At 32.9% G+C, this 20,156-nt stretch overlaps 1 long non-coding RNA gene across 1 annotated transcript; it reads right to left on the reverse strand.

Annotated features, from left to right (window-relative positions):
- Positions 1–18,300: 18,300 nt before the first annotated feature.
- LOC128205734 (uncharacterized) lies at positions 18,301–19,951 on the reverse strand. The gene is made up of 2 exons (XR_008256319.1): positions 19,817–19,951; positions 18,301–19,545 (listed from the first exon to the last, which is right to left on the reverse strand). It is a non-coding gene; the product is annotated as an uncharacterized LOC128205734 (long non-coding RNA).
- Between the last annotated feature and the right edge of the window lie 205 nt (positions 19,952–20,156).

Genomic DNA, 20,156 nt, shown 5'->3' on the forward strand with positions numbered 1-20,156 from the left:
ATGCGACAACTCTAATATTATTGTAACATTTATTTTTGGTTATCCTTTTATTTTGCATGTCTCAGTGCGTTTTAACGCTTTTGAACACTAAAACGGATGCAGTAAAATCAAAGGTATTATTATAAAAGCATATCTTTCCAGCACCTTCTATTACTTGTATTTCAATTTTTGAACAAGGTGCCAAGAGATGTTTTTGGATATTTATTATTTTTTTCTATTTTCATTTTTTTTTTATTCTTTTCTCGGAATAAAATAAAATGATAGAAATAAGTACTCAGTGTATTGTACATCGCATTAATGATAATAGGGACAAACTCAGGAAATATAAACCTCAGTTTTAAAATACATGCTTTGTCTTACAATATTATTGCATTAACATCATCCTTCTGTAACAACTTTGTGCCTTATAACATGTAATATATATTGCTGAACATACTGTATATATAACCTTTGTTTATTTAATATGTTTAAATCACTTTCGGGTGTAAATAAAAATAATATAATATATAATGTATATACTAATTGTGGTTGTGCGTATTCATGCATGGATAATTGGCACATCGAGTACTATCGCAATATTAAGTTCGTGACATTTGGTAGAATGTTTTTTGATAACTTACTTAAACATCCTGAAAGATTTAAATATGTTGTGTTTGTCTGTTTGTAAGAAATGACAGGTATGTTTGTTTCACTGCAATGAAGATGAAGGATGAATTTGCGATCATAGCTCTAAATTCCCATTCTACTTGGTTGTTTATTAAGCGTAGCTTTTATATGCTCTAAACATATAGGTTTTAAGGAAATCTACTTATAAAGCTAGAACAGTCTTTACACATTTCGGCAATTCTGAATAAATTATACAACTGTACCACCAATATTAAACTTTGGTTATACAGTGTGTAAAACACATGCTATTTTTGAATAGCCTTATTCAAAGTGTAAGTCGATTCATTTTCAGAAATCGCATGAATCATTATTTCAGGCTTTCAGAAAATAGAGTGACGCAAACGCATTTTGTACGCAGGCTATGAGCCACAGCTTTAATATAGTTTATAGATAAGAAACAGCTGATTACATAAAGGAGGTCAAATAGTTGTTAAGATATCGTTAGATGACACGAAGCACAATCGTAATGATAAACATGCACGGTGTAACGAATCATTAAAATATTACTTAAGCTCATCTTATTGACTTAGAATACAACCTTATTGGCTGACATATTGTCAACGCATTATCTGACCCAATAAGGTTAAAAAAGGTTTCGTATATCAATTTAATTTGATGTTATACAATTGAAATTTTAAATCACGGATGGCCTTAAATCATGTTAATGTCATACCTCTCTTATATTCTGAATGTTAAAATCCTCAAACCCGAGAGGTCAATATTTCTTATTACTGCCCGGTAGTGTTGACTGGCAAAATAATATCACATGCGCAGGAAAGATGCTAGTTTGTTAGATGTTAGTTTTAGGGTTTTTTTTTTTAATGGCGCCCATGTCAAGAGCAAATGCCAGCACGATATATATAACTACACAATATAGCCGTTCAAATCGACAAAGGAATGAAATGGAATAATACAAATATTTAATTATATGTCAGGGGAAATGCGTAAGTGATTTGGTTAAAGATAACCTGAAATCCGTTTCACATAAATGCTCTTGTGTTTCATCAACGTCAAAAGGTCGCGGCTGTTGTTTTTTTACGTCTGTGACCAGGGGCAGTGAAAAACATTAATTCTAAACGCGTTGCCCCTCTTACGGGGGCTGATCTTATTACATTAGTTGAGTCTATAAATTCAAGATAAAGGAACGTTCACAGAAGTGTTCAACTTTCCAGGAGTTATTCTATGTGGAGTTGAAAGCTTTTCATTTTAGCAGGATATTGCTTACAATATAGGCTACTGGACCTGTCCCTTTCAGTAGGATATTGTTTACAATATTGGCTGCTGGGCTTGTCCTTATAAGCAGGATGTTGTTTACAATATAGGCTACTGGTATTGTACCTTTAAGCAGGATCTTTATTAAAATAAAGGAAACTGGGCTTGTCCCATTAAGCAGGATATTGTTAACAATATTTGGGCGTCTGCGCCTGTTCCATTAAACAGGATATTGCATACAATATCGGCCACTAGGCTTGTCCCTTTAAGCTAGATATTGTTAACAATACAGGCTACTGGACCTGTCTACAGGATATTGTTAACAAGGCTACTGGACCTGTCCTTTTAAGCAGGATATTGTTTGCAATAAAGACTACCGGGCATGTATCTTTAAGTATAATATAAGTTACAATATAGGCCACTGGGAGTGTCCCTTTAAGCAAGATATTGTTTACAATAAAGGCTATTGGGCATGTACCTTTAAGTATGATATAAGTTACAATATATACCACTGGGAGTGTCCCTTTAAGCAGGATATTGTTAACAATATAGGCTACTAGACCTGTCCGTTAAAGCATGATATTGTTTACAATATAGGCTACTGGTCCTGTCCCTTTAAGCAGAATGTTGTTTACAATATCGGATACTGGGCTTGACACTTTAAGCAGAATGTTGTTCATAATACAGTCTACTTGGCTTGTTCCTTTAAATAGGATATTAATATTAGTTTCAATATAGGCTACTCGGCTTCTCCTTTCAAGCAGGATATTGTTCACAATAAAGGCTACTGGTGTTGTGCCCTTAAGCAATATATTGTTTACATAAAGGGCTAATGCGCCTGTTACTTTAAGCAGAATATGGCTTACAATACAGGCCATTGGACGTGTCCATGTAAGCAGGACATTGTTTACAATATAGGCTACTGGGTGTGTCCCTTTAAACAGGATATTGTTTACAGTAAAGGCCAAAGTGCCAGTCCATTGTAGGAGGATAGAGTTGACAAAATAGGCTACTGTGCCTGTTCTTTTGGGCAGAATATTGTTTACAATACAGGCTACTGGGCTTGTGTCTTTAAGCAGGATATTGTTTACAATTTAGGGTACTTGACCTGTCCCTTTGAGCAGGACATTGTTTACAATACTGGGCATGTCCCTTTAAGCAGGATTTTGTTTACAGTATATGCTATTAGGCTTGTCTCTTTAAGCAGGGATATTGTTTACAATATATACTATGCTTATCCCTTTAAGCAGGATGTTGTTTACAATACAGGCTAATTGCCTTGTACCTTTAATCAGGATATAGTTTACAATACAGGCTACTAGGCTTGTCCTTTAAGCAAGATATTGTTCACAATATAGGCTACTGGTATTGTGCCTTTAGGGGAGATTTTAATTATAATATAGTTAACTAGGCTTGTCCCGCTAAGCAGGATATTGTTTACACAATGGCCTTCTGCGCCTGTTCCTTTAAGCAGGATATTGCTTACAATATCGGCCACTGGGCTTGTTCCTTTAAGCAGGATATTGCTTACAATATAGGCTACTGAATCTGTCCCTTTAAGCAGGATATTAGTTACAATGTAGACTACTGGGCTTGACCCTTATAGCAGGATATTGTGTACAAGATAGGCTACTGGGTGTGTCCATTTAAGCAGGATGTTGTTTACAATATAGGAAACTGGGCTTGATCCTTTAAGCAGGATATTTGCTTACAATAGTATTGTCTCTTTAGTTTCGAATGTTTCATTAGATTGAACTCAACGCGGTTATTATGATAACGTCCAGTTTGTTTCTAACTACAAACTCAAAACACATAAAATAGCCAATGGCAATCATGCAAATAATTGCAATCGTACGCCTGTACTGACCCCTGAAAAGTTGCCATCATCTAACCTTGATTACTTCCCTTAGCTGACTTTGGTTGAATATATCAACTCCCTTTCAAAGACTTCAGCGGCAACCTTATAACCTCATATTTTCCCACCAGTCATGTGTGTTCATTTTGTTCGAATGGGTGGCGCTAGGTACATCGTATCCGTTAAAATACATGATATAAGTAATTAATAGGTCGATGATATTGTGGAAAAATATTCATGAAAATTAACAATAAATATTGACTTATTGACAATATCAAATCTCGTTTACTATAGTGCATGTACATGTATACACGTATTTGTAAAGGATGGCATGTTTTAACAATAAACTTGCTTAAGTACCTTCCGTACTTCCTTATTATTTTAATTTTATGAATAAAAGTACACGAGAATTAAGGTATTAATTTAAATATAGGGTTTGTCAATTGTCGACATATGATACACAATCTTATTCAACGAGTGCATGATAAGTATTAGTAAGCGAGCCATTGGCGAGTTATATGATGACGAGTGTAATATTATTTTTAGCGCATTCTTTACCAGTAATAAAATAGCGATAAACGAACTTCTTGTTTAGCAAGTATGAGTGATGCGCCGAATACCACCAATCAATGCCATTTCCCGCGCCATATACATTGCATAAATTGTTGTACCGGGAATAATTTTAAGCGACAGATACATCCGAACGTTTTTATTTAATTTATAAGAAGAATGCATTCAAAGATGATTTAAAATAAGAATAACAACAAAAACACTATATTTTTAACATAATTTTAAATATGTTAAATAATGACGTCATATCCGGTAAGATAAATTCAAATGTTGTGATATATTCATGACGTAATTTTCAGTGACGAACGTCCATAGTTACATAGACGAAATATCAAACAAAAATCCCTACAATCGCTCCTCCTACAAACAAGACAGCCTTTGTCCCGAAAGCTAGCCCCGCCGCTCCTGTGCTCTGCGCAAGCGCAAATAAACTTCCGGATGCCACGGATGGTCCCTGAAATGTTGAAGTATGGGTTTGAGTATGTACCAGAATTGGACTAACAAATATTTAGACTTATTTTTTAAAATAACAATTAAGGGTAAGATATGGCCTCAACTTTTTTTATCAGACTTATATTTGACCTACTGACGTTCTTTCTGACACGACATTTAATTTATTTAAATTTAATTTTATGGCTTTATTGAGATTCTTCCGTGGGGTGATGTTGCTTTACATTTTCTTCAGATCGATGAACAGAGTAGGATTGTAGGGTTCAGTGCTAGTCCATGTAATACCTTTGGAATACAGATTTTACAAAACTTCGATTAAAAAACACACCAATTGAAAAACAACAAAGCAAAACATAACCAGGTAATAAATGTATGCAAATTAACTAACCTGAATCCCAGCCGCGAAAGACCCAGCAGTGACGCCGGCAGATTCAAATCCGAGGGCGCTTAAAGCAGCAGGGAAACCGACTAGTGTTGCAACACTCGCGATGACACCAAATACCATACTCAAAAGGCCTTAAATAAAATGAGATAAAATTAAATTAATTTTCGTTTAGTGCATAGGTTGCTTTAAAGGATTTAAGATGGCTTCAAAGTTCAATCAGCTTAAGAACATACCCCGTTTACTCGTGTTTTTAGAATCATTCTCTCATAACTCTTATTTATATAGATGTTAAGTCAATATTTGAAAAACAAATATAGTCTGAACTGTTCTTAAATGGGTTTTTTTATGGTTTCCTCAAACAAAATATAAGGTTGAATATATCGTCCTTACATAACTAAACTTTCAATGCTTTGATCTAATGAATAATTTGCAGATTCATGTTATCTTTAAATCGGTTTTGGTTTGCTAGGAATGTTCAGGTATCTGACGTCTATTTCTTTTAAAAATTTACAAAGGTTATCATTTAGAGTTTAGCAAATATGTGTCGTGTTTTCATCTATAATAGAGTTTTCCTTGTTTGTTCCAAGTTTAAGTACAATGATGCTTTTTATAATAAAACTGTACGATCACACAGGTTTAAACCTTTTATTTACTAAGGCAGGCTGTGTTTTTGATTCTCATTGTTTCAACAATAACTGCATCTTATCTCTGAAACGTTTTTGCATAAAGCAGTCTGAATTGTATTTCTTCGTCTGCAAATACAGTTGGGATCCCTTATCATTGAAGTACTTGGCATGTCATGTGTAAATAGATCAATAGGTGCACTCGCACTACCATTCTTTGATTACCTCGATAGGGTTTTTACTTTATTCTGGTTTGTTGGGATAAGAGTGAGGTTGTGCACGCAAACTGGTTTAAACACCAAATAAATTTACATTTTACTGACCGTTCTAATGGCGATCCTTTATAAACAAACCTTGCTTTTTATAAATTATATTTTCACGGTGTTGTTTGTGCAGTTCTGTTATGTTGTTCCATATTTCTTGTTTGTGATTTTTTGTGTGTTTGTGTTCTAAGTTTTTGGCGTTTACCCTGCGCCATTAAACGGAATTTATGTTTAAACTTTTGGTCCACTAAGTTTATTTCTGTAGTCTTTCATATAAATAGTGTACTTACTTTTAATTACATAATTAATATTCAGTTTCAGACCTCCCCCCACCCCATCACCACAGACACACACAAATATTGGTTCTTAAATTGTTGTAGGGTGAACAGAAAATCACAATTTAAGAATCAGAAAACATTCCTTTTACTTTATATTCGATGTTCTCATTTGAGAAATCTCAGTGTTCATATTGAAGCATAACCCGGTTCTAAACTACTTCTGTCTTACAATTGTTCAAATGCTGTCAATAGATTTAAATAAACAACAGCAAGGAGCATAGTCTTTGAAATCAACAGAAAAAATAAATTTCTTACCCATTTTTGTAGCTCGTGTCCAACGAATATTATGAAATAACAGTTCTATCACGTATACAACTGCTTTATCAATACAATCACAAATAACCAATTGCCAGCGTATTACTCACTCGGTTTAGGCCATACAAAATCGAACATATGCTTAAAATCCATTCTCTATAAATCCTGACTGCGAAATAATAACGTTCTTACTCTTTGTTAATTTTTAAAACAAAATATAGGTTATGAACAGTACCTAGACATTATGCACTCAAAGCGTTACCGACATATGTTAGGTCATCTACGACGATAATAACATAAACTTAGAATTGAGACTGGATGTTACGGGAGAAATCAAGAAGACAGACATTATCAAATATGTGTATTTTGTGATAGCAGGGATATTGAAGATGAGATTCACTTCATGTTCAAGTGTGATACATATACAAACATAAGAAAACGATACATAAGTCGTTATTACTGGCAGAATTCAAGTATGTTTAAGCCTATGGGAATGTTACAAAGTAAAAATAAGAATGTATTAAACAACCTTTCTTGTTTTATCAATTGTGCAATTTAAATAAGAAATAATTTAACCAATACCTACAGTTAGGTATGGTTTACGTTGATCATATATATGCTATAAAAATATAATCACATAAGAATAGATGGTTTTTGAACTACTTATTACTACCCTTCACACTGTTTTGTATAACTTTATGCTTTGTTTTACCTTTGTTTGTTTTGTGGGTATGTACACTTCTGGGATTGTTTGTATGATTGGAGACTATGTAGTCTCAATAAAAATAAACTTCTGTTCTGTTCTTTAAAAGTTCCTTATTCATTGGTTTATTTTCTATATTTTCAAGGAAAAGTATATTTTAAAAACGAATTATAACTTATGAAAAATTAAAAAAAAAAAAAAAAAATATTGCCACCTACAAAGTTCTTATTATATCTCACGATAATACTTGATACTAGCGTTTGTTAGGAGCGAGTTTTCAAATTGGAGAGAGATTCCAGTCTATTTACCTGTTGAGGGGAAGGATCAGTTGGTGTATGAACCATGTTGGAATACGGTGTTGGACAAATCAGCAAGTGCATTGTCATTTTTTGGAAGCAATGGGAACTTTCGCGGAAGGAAAGCCAGAGCACGCGAGAAAACTTAGTGTTAAACTGAGCTCATTCTTCTGGACGTTGCTGGGTGCAATACAATATGTTTCTGGTTTATTTCCTCGATTAAATGTTTTGTCAATTCCAATTTCCGAACTAAGTTTTAATTATTGTAATTTATTATTTCTTCAACTGATCGTAGTAAATATGCCCCGCTCATGAGTATTATTGCGCCCAATGACCGGCCAGAAGTATTGTACAAATGCACGCGATTTTGGTGTGAAATGCCATTGAAATTTGTACAGAAATAATGTAAAATTGATTAAACTAAAACCATCGTTAAGGAATGGAGTGTTTATGTAAATATTTATAATTGGTTGTTAATCAAGGGTAGCTGTTATATGCCCTAAACACATAAATGTACAACCAATTTTAAACTTTGGTTATAAAGTGTGTTAAACACATTCAATTTTTGAATAGCCTTTTAAGAGTCTAGGTCGATGCATTTTCAGAAATATCATGAATCATTATCAGCTTTTAGAAAATAGAGTGACGCAAATGGCGGCCTGTATAACTAGAGCAGATGCCAGCACAATAAATATAACTGCACAATATAACCGTTCAAATTATCGACTAAAAATTGAAAAAAAAAAAAATGTTTTCAATTATTTATCAGGAGAAATCACAGCCTAAGAGTTTGGGTTACAGATAACCTAAATTAAACGTCAAAAGGTCAAGATTTTTTTTTACTGTCGTCTGAGACCAGCGGCAGAGAGAAAAAATACTCTACACGTTTTGCCTCTTTTTCGGAGGCCGATTTAAATACTAATGATGGGTATTGCTAATTAAATTTCGATTCGATACGTTTTGCAATATTGAGGTGGTAATATTATAAGACAAAAAAACTTAGAATATGTAAACAACAATCACCAACAAAGAGTTTAGTTTTCTTTCACAAACAACACAATATTTCTAGTATCAAATGATAACCAGAAAAAGGTATTAAAACTATGAATGTATTATCTCAAAAGTCTTTTCTTAGACCTATTCATGAACATGCAGAATGTGTATAAAACAGCACCAGATGTTTACTATTTAAAATCAACTTTCAACTAGGGTTTAAACACAAATATACTTAAACAATCTTCTTTGGGAAAGTGTAAATACTTGTCTTACAATTGCAACACATCTTAAAACTTAACATAGCTGGTCATCATATTGTTCATCAAAAAAACTTAATTGTCCACAACATCAGGGCTAAAACATGACCGTGTTGTCGACACAATGCCCCCAATTGTGCTTGATACACGTTCAGAAGCAACTGTTGTTGCTTGAACATAAAATAATGTCTCAGCAAGCATACACAAGTTGTGATAATCTGGAATGGTTTTCGAGTATTCCTAGTCCATATTAAAAATAAAAATAGACACGGAACCACTAACGTTCTTTAAATTTCGCCGAAGAGTTCACGAATACTCCACAATTTGGGAGCAAAAGTCAAGAATCTATATTAAAGAGAAGTTGGCATTAGCACTAAGAAAGACATTTGCGAACTTAGCAACACGGTTATTTTAACTGTGTTGTACCAATTGTACATTACCCCAAAAACATAGAAATTCAGAAACTTATTTATGCGTTTCTTTGAGGATTGGGGAAATTTTATGACGTTTAATATGTGTCTGTTATTGTTTTAGTTGCCGTAGCACTTGACCAAATTAAGAAAGTGTTTCGGCAGTTTATACACAGTACCGTCAATAATTTTGCTTCGCGGTTAGAACGAGTGGAAAGGAGGGCGTTATGCTTTCTGAACTCCCCTGCATGTGAACTTCCCCGAATCCAGTTAAGAGTGTTTGGTAGTCTTAAGGCCTATGTTTATGGGGGATGGTTAACTCGTTTATTCGTGATTTTTTTTTTAAATATTACATATCGTTTTTGTCTCTATCACTTTAGTGCATGTGTTGAAGCAACATTTGCTGATTATAATTGAATAGCTTTGTAATCAGCATAACAGGAAAACACTGCGCACTGCCATCTAGGAAGTTAAAGCATAAGTTGGAACTACGTAAAGTTAATTTAAAAAAGTGTTACAGCCTTTCTTGAGATATTGCCATACAACTTCTAATGGCAAGAAATGCTACTTCTCCATTGCATTTAAAATAACACATCGGCAATCCGTTATCTTTCTGCAATTTTTCGCGGTGAATATATTTTGTAAATGAACGTGGCATGCCTTTCTTATCTAGGACTTTATTATCATGAAAAAGGAAATACGCATAAATAATACTTGTAAATACACTCCGGACAATAAATGTAACGTTGTTTTGGATTGTGCACTATCGAGAAATCCGCTGGATTATTTTTAATTACGCAGGAGAATATTTACCAAGTAATGAAATGCAAGCTTCTCTGATATTGCGTCATTTCACGTCCGGTCTCGAAGCATTTTGCATTAGTTTAGTCATAACGTATTAGAACATCAAAAGCAAGAACAAAACAATCCTATATTGCATAGTTTCTAACTATGTTGATGTGAGCCATTAGGCGATTTAACATAATCTATGAATGACTTTTACTAATTGTGGTTGTGTGTATCCATGCATGGATAAAACAGCATATCGATTATTGTCGCGATATTAAAACTGCTCTATCACAGATATACCTTCTTTTTTTTAAATTGACTTAAAAAGATAATTGTTTAGCGTTAATATCTGCAAACCAATGATATAAGATTGCTGTCAAAATATCAAATTGTAGATTTTCATATTTCCGTTCGAAAAGTTTTAATGACTAAAACCGTTACTAACGGTTTAAGACGAATACATAAACTATCAGTTTTAGAACTTAGGAAGTAAAATATGTGATCTTATTTTTGTAAGCAGTCTTATATAACTGGTTTCAATAAATTTTCGCAAAAATTACCTCGTTCCAAGACATAAATCAAAAAAATAGTCAAAACGTTTAATCTGTGAGAGTGCATCTTTAAGTTCATGACATTTGGTAGAATGATTCTTGGTGTTAACTAACTTAAACATCCTGATAGTTTTAAATATGTTTTGTTTGTCCGTTTGAAAAAAATGACAGGACTGTTTGTTTCACTGCATTGAGTATGTAGGCTAAATTTGCAATCATAGCTCTAAATTCCCATTCTAATTATTTGTTTATCAATTTTAGCTTTTATATGCTCTAAACATATAGGTTTTAAGGTAATCTAATTATAAAACAAGAACAGTCTTTACACATTTCGGCAATTCTGAATAAATTATACAACTGTACCACCAATATTAAACTTTGGTTATAAAGTGTGTTAAACACATTCTATTTTCGAATAGCCTTATTCAAAGTGTAAGTCGATTCATTTTCAGAAATCGCATGAATCATTATTTCACGCTTTCAGAAAATAGAGTGACGCAAACGCATATTGCATGTAGGCTATAAGACACAGCTTTAATATAGTTTATAGATAAGAAACAGCTGATTACATAAAAGGTCAAAGAGTTGGTAAGATATCGCTAGATGACACGAAGCACAATCGTAATGATAAACATGCACGGTGTAACGAATCATTAAAACATTACTTGAGCTCATCTTATTGACTTAGAATACAACCTTATTGGCTGACATATTTTCAACGCAACATCTGACACAATGAGATGATTGCAATAGGTTTCGTGTATCAATTTAGTTTGATGTTATACAATTGAAAGTGTATATGATGGATGGACTAAAATCTTTCTAATGTTATACTTCTCTTATAGTCTTTATGTTAAAATCCCAATACCTGAGCGGTCAATATTTTTTTATTACTGCCCGGTAATGTTGACAAAATGATATCACATGCGCATTAGTTTTAGGTTTTTTTTTTAAATGGCGGCCTAAATAACTATAGCAGATGCCAGCACAATATATATAACTACACAATATAACCGTTCAAATTATCGACTTAGGAATGAAATAAAATAATAAAAATATTTAATAATTTGTCAGGGGAAATGACTGCGTAATAGATTGGGTTAGGATAACCTGAAATCATGTGTTTATTTGGGACTTGTTGAAATATAGGCTTACGCTTTTCCACCTTACAGTCTGATAGACAAGGTACTGCAAAAGTTGCACAAAAAAATGCGGAGGGTGTGCTGGTTGTTCCAGATTGGACTACGCAGCTGTGGTATCCGGTACTAATGAAAATTTGTGTCGAGTTACCCCTCGATTATTATTGTTGTAATACTGTAAGTAAGTTAATTGTCTTGTTGTCCCAATTTTGTAACTTTCGTCTGTTCCTCTGTTGAACTGGTTGACTGACTTACAGTATTACAACAATAATTTAAAACAAAAAATGAAATTGTATAAAAACCTAGTTTAAATAATGACAATAAGATCACAACAATTTAAACACTGGTCCTTGTATTTTTGAATGTCGACAAAAGTTCATAGACAAAGGTATGAACACAAATTGAATCCAATAGCACTCTTCGAATACTTCCCACAAAAGAGTCATATAAAATCCTCGCAACATAAGCGTAAGGTTTGAAGCACTTTTTCCATCATTGGTAAAATCGTGAAAAAAAGGTTTTGTCAAAATATTAAAGTTGACCTCTTGTTTGCAACAAGACAATTTAACCTCTGAAGAATGCACTTTCCAATCATGACTTAGGATGTCGTACACGCAATTATCATGTTGCTCCATATTTAAATATTAAGATTATAAAAATCGTACTCCTTCTTCTTAATTCCTTTAAAATCTTCTTTTGTTAATCATTTGATATGCAACATTGCAAACGTTTATTTCAAACTATTTTGTATATATATATTCATGAGTCATACAGACAGATATATAAAACACATTAATGTTAAAACATGTATGTACACAATAAAGACCCGTACATGTACAATTATTAACTTCAAGACTATTGATCATTGATTGCTAGTAAACAATTTTCCTTGGAAACTGACATAAAAACATTAATATTTGTGTTAAGTATTCATTACCCTTATGAAACAAACTCATTTGTTATTAAAAAAATATATACATATAAAAATGAATGCCCATATTTGATATGAATATAGGTTATTAACTACACGTAATCCAATCTGCTTGCTGTGAATTTCTTGATCATGAAGATTGGACTCATTCTGAAGTTTTTCGCATAAATATCATTATGGAAATATTTAAAAACTTCAATTCCCAATAGTTCTAAAATCCTTAGAAAACTTACACTAACTGGAACTGATGTGTGTCAGCGATAAGAGGTAAAGGAAATGAAACGATAACACATAATTTTAGCGCTTATGGTTAACGTTTGATCCTTAACGGGAGTTTTGAACGACCAGGGCTCAATGTATTTAGATATTTTTACAAAAAGTGCATATATTGTTACAAATGCAACAATCAGCTATCGATATCCACTGACGTACAAGCTGTGCCTTTCTTGATTCGTTGATTGTAGTTATCCTCATTGGACTCATTATACGCTCGGACCATGTTGGACAAAAGTAGTTTTACACATGTCGTACACCGTTTGGTCCGAGCTGTTTCTTCTTTCGTCCTGAAATAACCGCTCAAAGTCTGGTTCAGGTGAAAAAGTCATACCTGTAAATGATAAATTATCAGTTGCATTATAACAAAAACAATTATTCAATATGCATTTTTATCGAATTATTATGATTTACTTCTAATTACTGTAAAAAAAAACAATAACACTTCGATAAATTTGTTTCATATCATGAAATAAACGTTCTTGAGGTTTACAGCATTTTTGTGTAAAAGCTCGATATGATCGAACTTTCTCAAAATGAAGAATATATGTTTGAAAAATGCAGTTTTGTACTTTTATATTGTATTATATTATTTATGTATTATTCAAGAAAATCAGAATATTTTAAGTTAAAGTATTGTCATGACTCTATTTGAACATGTTTCGTGAATCTGGCCTTAAATGTTTGGAGTAATCGTATTAAAAAAACGTACCACCATTGATGGTGTCTCCTGTCGAGGTGGCCATGTCTATATTTTCATTTCCATGCTTAAATAATCTGAAACATAACAGACCATTCTATTTATTCAATATTATGCAACGCTAAAGTATATCGAGGTGTATCAGCACTCCTACATATTGTGTTGTTTAAGTTAAAATGATAAAATTATAGTTTGAATTATTTATCCGGTATCATGTCTTCAGTAAAAAACATAGGCTATTATAAGCGATTGAAATATTTTAAACGTTTGGACATTTTTGTTTACTAGATAATGTCAAGCTAGATAAACCTATTCCTGCCCCTATAATCAAATCACATTTGGTTACAATACCATTAAAAAGAGGAAGAAGTGGACTCATACTATTCTTTAATATTTTGCAAAATATGAAATATTCATATTAAGACGTATTCGAAACGTTACCGGCAACGTTATCTATGCAAGAGTATGTGTTATTCTTGAAAAAGGCTCCTTGTTTACACGATATGTTGCAGTTTTCTCCGTAAAAGTCTGAAATGCATTTCGTGCATGAACCATCTCTTATGCACATTCTATCAGTGCATCCTTGAGAACATTTAAATTGCATCTAGGTCCATGAAAGCCAGCAATACATTCCTGACATGTTACATTCCTCATACAAACTTCATCAACACATCCAATAGAACATAGTTCATGACACCCATCTCCGTAATATCCAGGATAACACAAAGAACATGTTCCATTTCTCAAACAGGATCCACTAAAACATCCCTTGGAACACAGTCTGTTACAGTGTACCCCATATATTCCAAAAATACAGTCCGTACATCTGCTTTCTGTAAAAGATTCGCGACATGCACAATTATCATCATTGTTACAAGAAAAGTTTATACACCCAACTGAGCAAGGAGTTACGCAGAACGCCGTGGTATTGAAAAATCCAGGTTTACAGGAATGGCATTCCGTCTCATCTGTACATCGACAGTTCTGATGGAGACAATTAAAGGCGCAACTAGATCCATATTTGCCTTCAATACAATGGTCACAATGCGTCCCCTCAAAATTAGAATTACAATCGCAAATGCCGATATCCAAACAAAGTCCGTCCTTGCATCCTACCGAGCACGACTTATTGCACAAATTTTCTTTGTCATAAAATGTATCTAGGCAGGCGAAACACGGTTTTGGCTGACTTGGCTCACAAGAAGAACAATTTCCGGGGCATCGATTACGACATCTATGGCCCCATATTCCGTCGACACAACCATTTAAACAATAGTTGTCTCCGATCCCTTTCTTAAAACCACATCGTTCCACTCCTCCCAAACAGCAGACACAGTTTGCACTACAGTCTTCCTCAACCCCGTCTATAATGGCTGTAGCTAAAGAGCGATTCTTAACATACGTATTTTGTCCAATTAAATACTTGGTAAACAGTTACAAAACGAATCGACACCATTCATGCATGATATTTCTTTATTAATATGGATAATAATAAAAAATATATTATAACGAAATAGCCATGAAATTACCTGCGTCATATGCGGGCAAACAGCAGAATAAAATAACTATCAGAATAATCATTTTGCCTCAAAACCAATGGTGCTTGGGACGTTTCCTGTTAAAAATGTTGATATTAATAAAATTCCAAGAAAGTAGAAACATGTATTTCGTGATGCTTTTAAAGAATACTCATTGGTATAAAATTTACAGTATTAAATAAAACAATGTTAAAGATATTCATATTGTAAATCAACGAAGCAACGAGAAACGTCAACTAATCATACATTTAAAAAGATTATAGACAATAGTTGCAAAACATGAAGTCAACTGACCTGTAGGAAAAGTATACTCGCATATATAAGATTTCTTCAATTTATAATCACATTCAACTCTTGAAGCTTATATATATGTTAAGGCTTCTATTTTGACAATAATCTAAAATCTAAAATATGAGCCGAAAACTTCACAATACAAAACATGATGATAACTTCCTTATTAAGTATTGAATGCTACATGTATTGTATCGGGAAGTGCTAAGTGTCATATGACCCATTGTTTGGTTAATGTAGAAAATGTTATTCATCAATACTTTCCTGTTGAATTATGAAGTTATAATGAGGTTTCATTTACTTGTGAATAATAGCCCTTGCCTATATAAGCTGTGACAAAAATGGAAACAACAGCACCCATGCAAACGTAATTGAAAATCATAAAACTACATGTTCAGAATCGTTTATCGTTCACGATGTTCCTAGAATGTCTCATGGTTCCGTTTTTCCTGCATATATGTCTGTCTACACGCGTTGGAGAAATCCGTAAATTTGTTGCATTTTCAAAATATTTTACAAGAATATTAAACCATATATATAAAACAGATCGTTTTCTTAAATATATCGTTTGGAATTAACGTCTTCAATTACTTGTCTTAAACATGTGAATATTTAATATCATGGATAAACATTGTATATATGTCGTTGATGAGTAAAAAGGTCTATGTACAGCTAATATCAATGTTTGCATCCAGTTGTTACGCTAATTCGCATTTCTCAGCTTTATTTTTATCAGACTGGTATTATATTATTTATTAATTTCTTATTTTTTATTTCGGGTTTAAAACAGTAACGGATTAATTGTCTGCATTGTGTCATTTGCAGTTTATTTGCAATTAAAACAAATATATTTAAAAATGAAAAACGTTCGATAAACGAATCAAGCGGGGTGGGGGGGGGGGGCGAGGGGCGTAGTTTTGTAACATGCAAACATTAAGTTGGAAAGTGCTTTAATGCAACCACAACGGCGGATTTGTAAGCGCAAATAACGGTTCTGGTACCATCATTTGCCTGTAAGTGGATTTTCACTTTAAAATTTGAAATAAGTATGCATCCAGTATGTGGCGAAAAACATATTCGTCGATCGGCATCTTAGTTTGAAGTCATTGCTTTTAAGATTAAACAAACCCTATTAAACAAATTGTGGGCTACGATAAGATGCTATGTTATAAAAAAAACGGGTTGATTTTTTTCCACAATTGTTCTTATTTTCGCTGCAAATATGGCATTTCTGTGCATGTTGTAACTGTCCTTGCATGTGTATATATAAATTCCTGTTTTTCAAATGTGATGTTTATCACTCGACTGTACACGTTTCAATACATTAATTGTTAAACATTGTTATTAAACTCATGATTCTAAGAGAGAAAATTATATGTTTTCAAACATTCTTGAATCTAACGCCATTTGGGCTCTCTCAGACTTTCGAGCCCTTGCCATGTGCCCCTAAACGGGGTTAGTTTTCGACTTTAGGGAATGTCCCTGTATTTTTAATGAATTTTTAGTAACACAGACAAAACTCGAGAGTACAACTCATATTGGGGCTAAAAGGGAATGCATATATGTTCCGAAAAAAAAACATGGTATGCACAATCGTTTTATTTTTTAAAGAAACCGAGAAAACATTAGATTAAAAACATTTTTCAATTTTGAGAGTTTTTTTATGTAGATAAGTATCACCCCTCACTGTCGGAGACCTTTCTGATCTGCTTAAAGAAGGGTCGTTTTAAGGAAAGAATTTCATCCTTATCGGGGTATGAACGCAGTTGGGCTGGTTAAAGTATGTCGAGATCGAAGGACTCCATGCGTACTTTTACCAGCCTAACTGCCTTCATGTCCCCGATAATAACATCAATTATGCAATTCATTTCTTATATTTACACCAATAGTTCCTTATTTCCTTCATTTCCTTTAAGATAAGCTTACAGAAATTCTTTCTCATCCATTCTGTAAATTGAACGACCCGACCGTAAGCGGAGACAGTATATAAAATAACGCCAATAACGTGGGAAAAGATCAACCACTTGAAATCACTTTTAAACGTAAATTTGAAACACTTATGACAACAATACATATCATTACTGTTCACTTTCTGGAATGTTGATTGAAGTTTTCCAGTGCCTGCTGACACAATAAAAACAAAAACAAGATAAACAAGTTTCATATTTATTGTTATGCGATGATTCACGATCCGAACATATCCGAAGATGTCGCGTTCATTGGATGATAATAACAAAAGCATTTCATTTAAGGAATATAATTTTAGGTGTAAATATTTACAGAATAAGAGTGAAGACATCGCTAGGTTGTTGACCAGTTTTGGGTGAAATAAAGCGAAATCTGTTATTTGTTGTGTACATTTCCGTAAACTTCGTATTACAAGGTCAAAGGTCTTTAAAAGGTATTTTAAGGATAAATTAACATCGAATTCAAGACATGTAAAAGCAGCTATTTTCGTCTGTAATATGTTTTGTTCCAAAAGAAGTTCCTACAATGATATGTTCACTCTTTACTTTTCAGTGAAAATATACCATTTAATTATGTCATTTCACTGATCAAACTCATTATTCCATATGTATTGCATTATTTTAACACAACAAGAACAAAATGAGCAATACATCATTTACTCTACTGAGTATTGTTATTGTGATTGTATCAATTAGTTACCACCTTTCCATAAAGTAAGCTGGCGCGCATGCTACACATTTTTAGTAAGCACAAGAAGAAAAACAAACAATAGAACATATGAAAATATATTAATACTATCAACTTTAATGACTATAAAAGAAATAAAGCAAACACATTCAAATCGAGTATCTGTAAACTGAGTATTTTATTCAGTCATGGAATAAGATAAAATATATGTACAAAATTTATTGTCAACATTTATAATTTATTACCATTAACTGATGGCTGTACAAAACATACCAACTCCATCGTCCTTTCTGTGCAATAAGAATAACGACGAATTATTGTCCAAAAAAATGTAATCCTTTTAACAATGTTAATTAAAGATTTTCAACTCGATTATTCTTTTCTAAACGTCTTACTGAAAGTTATGATTTTAAGAAATTTGAACGTAAGCTCATTGACGAGATGACCCGATTGTGTATAAAACATTACAAAACAAGTTTATATCATTAACTCTATAATCTAAGGAGATATTAGAAGAAACAATGTGCATGTATATATACAACAATATAATTTAATTTATGAATTAAAACTCAGACTATTGGTGAAATTCCATTCGCAATTTGAGATAAAGAATGCACACTATAGATATGAAAACATGACAATGTATAAATCTAAAAGAACAATTCTGCAGTCGGCATATGTAAAATTGACATGTTCATGAACTGTGCAAGGATATATCTAAATAATACCAATTTGTTATGACATATTTGTATTTAATATTTACTCTTAATTTTATGTCAAAATATGTATATAGACACATACGTAATAGAAGGTTTATGTTGATGACAGCTATCAACAGCTGCATTTAAGCTATATGCTATGTAAATGTCCACAGTTTACTGCTTACATTCTGTTTATATAATAAAGAACGCCATCAGCACTCGATTGTGTAATAGGAAATAGAGTACAGTAGGAAAACAACATTATGAAGATAAAATATCACTGAATATTCTTACAAAGTTTCTGTCTTAGGAATTATCTGTTTATGTTGCCACATAAAACACACTTACAAAGATACACATCATACACCTACATACAGGCTGTTTTAAACGTCAGAGAATAAATATTGTTGATAAAAAAATCCATTCCGATTTCATTAATACATGTACAATATTGGATTAAATTCAATTTTATTTACATTTGACATCTTGCAAATAATTGCATACTAGTAGATACTTGTATAATGGTATGCACAACGTACTTATATGCATTGTTTGTATTCAAATTTATCTCCAGTTTTACATTCATCAGCCGTTTGGACAACAAGTTAAAATTTTCAAGTTTCTTCATGAAAGTTGGCGTACACTTCGAACAAACGAAGATACTCCGATACGCAGCCATGGCAGAACACAAATTGTTCCTGAAAACACAAATTATAAACTGCCGTTAAAAAGATTTCGATAATTTCAACTTCATGCGTACTTCTTTTATACAATGATCGAACGCATCGGACCATTAACTGATACAGGTATCCGTCGTTATATAAAATGGAAACAATTCAATAAACAGGGAACCATTCCCATCACTGCTTTTTAACAACGTAGAGTCTGTCGAACGAATAATAAGGATGCGATATTTGCATTAATAATATATATTGTGCGTTACATTTAGATTGATAAAAGGAGTATCACCTGATTAGGGATCGCTAGCCGCCGTGTGGTTTTAATTTTCCTTACAGCGTTGAGGACACTGGCTTCATGTTCCACGGCCATGTTGTTGAGAAGCAACGACACCACACAAAACAGGCCGCTTTCGCCTGCACCATCACTGTGTTAAGGAGACAAGATTACAAGCAGTAAGTATATTTCTTTACCCCTTACATATCATGCGGTTATGCAATATTTCTTACAGATTCTATTCTTCATTGAGATCAAATGTGAAACGGAATATAAAGATCTTGGCTTACTTTCATGCCACGACAATTATTTGGATAAAATATTACAATCTTATGTTGAAAAATTATTGTCGTTG

Source organism: Mya arenaria, chromosome 10 (assembly GCF_026914265.1).
Source record: "Mya arenaria isolate MELC-2E11 chromosome 10, ASM2691426v1".
NCBI classification, from domain to species: domain Eukaryota; kingdom Metazoa; phylum Mollusca; class Bivalvia; order Myida; family Myidae; genus Mya; species Mya arenaria.